Source organism: Sphaeramia orbicularis, chromosome 6 (assembly GCF_902148855.1).
Source record: "Sphaeramia orbicularis chromosome 6, fSphaOr1.1, whole genome shotgun sequence".
In the NCBI taxonomy this organism is placed as follows: domain Eukaryota; kingdom Metazoa; phylum Chordata; class Actinopteri; order Kurtiformes; family Apogonidae; genus Sphaeramia; species Sphaeramia orbicularis.
The window spans coordinates 26869770-26874308 of NC_043962.1; positions in this window are offsets into that span (position 1 = coordinate 26869770).

Genomic DNA, 4539 nt, shown 5'->3' on the forward strand with positions numbered 1-4539 from the left:
AATTATTTCATATTGAGCAATAATTATCTTTTTTTCCCATTTACTTTAAAAGTGCAATATCTAAAATATGTGAAAAAACTCACATATATTAAGTATATATTCATCCCTGACTCAGTGACATCAATGATAAAAGCCCATAGATGTATTTCTTTATCGAAAACTCGGGTAGGATATTCTTTTAGTGAGAAATCTGCTCATTCTGTGCGCTACAGTGCCTCCCTTCAGCTCCTCTACAGTGGTAACAGTGCATGACACTAGCTAAGAAATAAAAATGCAAGTAAAAGACTCCAATGCAACTCCATGGGAGCACACAAATATACACAAATATGATATTTTGCACCTGGAATACATGTGTTACTATACATTCAGATACATGTTTGCCAACAACATTGAGTCCATGTATATATTGAATCCCTGAATATAGGCTTCATTAATAATACACTGTGTATTTGTTCCGTTACAGTCTGGTGCTAATGTTATGGGTGTGCGACAGTCATAAAACTAACATTGACGCTTGTCTTTTCCACATAGGAAATGAGCTAAAGGTCTTGTCATACCTCCAGTCTAAACCTCTTGTGCCATGCTGTCACTCACAGCAGAAAGGCACTCCAGATTCCTGCCAACTGTACAGCACACCAGCAGCATTACTGCCAAGCTGCCACACTTAAATAGTCTGTCCTCTGCTTTACCCCAGGCAAGGGATGTGCCCCTGCATGCTAACACATCACTAACATGCTACCAATGTCTGATGGAGGGCAGCACATACAGACACAGTGCTTCAAAGCATTATCCCTCGATGATCTAGTAAAGCTTGCAAAATTAAGTTTTCCAGAAAATCACTCCATACCTCACGCACACATATCACCACTATTGACCCAATGACGACAGACGGGGACACTGCCAGAACTCTACACAACTTTGATAAGTGACAGCTGGAGGAAAAAAACAGAAAAGAGCATTACCACAGTTGGCCAGAGCTGTGATATACCATACTTTGCAATGAGGTGGCAGAATGGTAGAATGACATATGCATGTTATTTCTTGCCTTGCTAATGGGCTGGATGCTGTCAGAGGTCATTCTTTAGCTGATTAAATATCAGACATGATGTGTCTTGGTGTGTTTGACTGCAGTGACAGGACAGTGATGCAGTGCTCTCCAAGGCTCCCAGATGTGTGGTGTGTCTTCTTTTTGGAAAGAACCTAAAAATTTTGGATGTCTTTAAGATTCACATATCAACAAAATGTGGATGCATTGCAAAAATCAAACTTTTACCAAATGTATTTTTCTCATTTCTAGTCAAAATATCTCATCACACTTAAAATAAGACATAATCACCTAAAGAGCAACTTGTAAGTGAGATATAAGATATTATTTTTAGATAATACATCTTGAAAATCTTATTTCAAGAAATCTTATAAAGATAATTTTCACTTGTTCCACTGGCAGATTTTTTTTCTGCTTAATTCAAGAATTTTTTTTTTTTGCTTAATTCAAACAAAAAATCTGCCAATGGAACAAGTGAAAATGATCTTGGTAAGATTTCTTGAAATAAGATTTTCAAGATCTATTGTGTGAGAAAAAGTTCTTATGTCTCACTGAAAAATTACTCTTTAGGTCACAGGTGTCAAACATGCGGCCCGGGGGCCAAAACCGGCCCGCCAAAGGGTCCAATCCGGCCCGTGGGATGAATTGGCAAAGTGCAAGTTACAGCGTCAAACTCAAAAATATCATTATAACCTATAAATAACGACAACACCAATTGTTTCTGTTTGATTTAGTGCAAAAACATTAAATTATGAAAATATTTAGAATAAAAAACTATTCCTTAACAATAATGTGAATAACCTGAAATGTCTAAAGAAAATTAAGTGCAATTTTAACAATATTTTGCCTGTTACTAAATGTTTTGTGCCTTTGTAGATCTGATCTGTAATGCACATGTAGCCTGTAAATGATAAGTCGAGGCATAATATTGATAAAATTGTACTTATATTTCTTAATAAATTGCATTTTTTTTTTTTCAGGTTATTCACATCCTTTTTGTTTGGATAGTTTGTAAATGTAAATATTGGCATAATTGAAAGTTATTTTTTTGCACTAAAAAAATTTGGAGTTGTCAGTATTTATTGGCTATCATGCTATTATTTTACTTGTCCAGCCCACTTCAGATTAAATTCGGCTGAATGTGGCCCCCGGAAGAAAACGAGTTTGACACCCCTGCTTTAGGTGGTTATGTCTGATTTTAAGTGTGATGAGATATTTTGACTAGAAATGACAAAAATACACTTGGTAAGAGTTTGATTTTTGCAGTGTAGACAGTGCTGAATGTCAGTGAAGACACTTATGCTTTTGGAATTTTTGATCAATTTTCAACATAATTCAGTGTGTTGTCTCAGGAGGTGACCCAGAACAGAGCAGCTGGAACACACCAGTGATCTGTACATGTGTATACATGTCTTCAGCCGAACCCTACTGGGCCCAGTGAAGCATCACCCCAGCACATTGTCACTAGTGTAAAATAAATGACTCTGTCTTTGCTCCATTTCACTTTTTCCAAGCCTCCTGATAGGAGGGAGTACACGAATGCCTTCTTCCCACAGCTGTAGTAAAGGATGCAGCTGCAGTCAAAGATGTTAAGTATCTAAGGAGAAGAGTCTAATGCATTCTATCTGCTTTCACGCAAACATATGCTTTTATATATTCAGCCAGATGTCTGCCAGATGATTCCTAATCCACGACTTTCATGTCTGCTTTAGAAGTTTTTTTGTTGTTTCTATGTGCTCTAAATTTCATATGATGAGTCAAACATTGTAGTAACCACATTGAATTATTATAATGGAGAGTGCTGTACTTCTTGTAGTTATTTAAGATTTAATGTTTGAGTTATATCATGCACTGTCTCAGTTGCTAACCCTTACCAAGGCTACTAAAGCAAAACTGAAAGTGCTGCATTGAATACAAATTTCCACAAACAAATAGTCCCAAAGAACCAGTGCTGTTTCAATGTAATGAAAACAACTGTAATAGCCTACTTCACTACATTCTTGCTCTCCCACTCTGTCACTCATTTGTCAGTTTTTCCATTGAGTCTAGTGGTCCTTTGTGTGACTGTCAGGGCGGTCCTTCTCACTCATCCATAGCCTTGGCTCTGAGTCAAAGCAGGGACTGCTATTTTCCGTCAAAGCTGAGGATATTGGAGCTCAACAGTAACGTTCAGGTCCCCTTTACCACCGGAGGGCAGTCACGCTCTGTGGTAAAAGGTATGAGTGCAACGCTGGGGAGTGGTTCTATCAAGGACTTTAGTGAGCAGCAGCAGATGGAAGAAAAAAAAAAAAAAACACAGGAAAATTCTGCCTAATCAGTTTTTGCTTGGACCTTGTGAGAACTTTAGACCTTGCAAGAACTTTTTTGTAATATTTTGCTAACTAAACAAATGTTATTCATTTATCTGTGCATTTTTTTAACAGCACATTGTGAAATACTGAAATATTATTGCAAAAAATCTAACACAATATTATAGTGTTCCATAAATATTAATACCATACAAGGCTCTCCATCAGTCTGAGACACATAAACACCACACTTTCACAGCCACACTGCTTTTCATCCACAGTCTTTAAGTGTATGTGTTCTCCCAGCTGACACATCTCAGTTTTAACTTTCAGTGATGTTCCTTTTGAAGCGTCTGAAGCAGTTTGCTTTGAAGCATGTGAGGACCCACAGCAGGAGATGAAGTGACTCCAAAGGTCAAGGTGAAAGCCCAGGTGAGATATTAATTATCTGACCTCTGACCCAAGACCAAAGGTGACCAAAGACTAAACAGAAGCTCTATTATATATGAAAAGTCAGTATTGTTTTTTAGCTATAGATCTGTGGTTGCCATATGTATATTAAACACATGTAGTAATCATTTTATACTGTACAAGCATTAAATCATTTAAAATAAAGCAGAAACATGCACTTAGGCAGTACAACCACCAGGGAGCAGTAGTGCACTGTTAATATTAGAACATGCAGTTGATTGAAATGTAGGTCTAATAAAACCTTAAAAATTGGGTTTTAATAGTTGGTTTCTTTTGTTTTTGGTATTTTAAGTTGCAGACATGGAGATCCAAAGAAACTTGGTGCCGATCACATCAAATGTCAAGATCTTAATGACAACTTTCATTGATTTCTCTGTCTCATGACACTGATTTATAAATGCTGGATATTCTTTCTTATCAACACTTTTAATATAAAATGAATTATGGTAATTTCTTCAGCTAATTGAATCATTTGTCATTTTAAGTCATTCTTATATTGGTATGCTTTGCTTTATTAGATTATTACTTAACCTGTGATAGTCATAGCGGCACAAAAAGTACCACTTTAAATGAATCCGAACAGAAGTTGTGGAAGGTTATAAAACTTTTTCTTATAAGTATGGAAATAAACTCAGCAAGGTGCTTCCAAATCTAATCTTTTCCACACAGGAAACCTTTTTTCACTCACTGTAATCGTGGCAGCACATTAAAAATAGATCTAATTAAACCAGCACG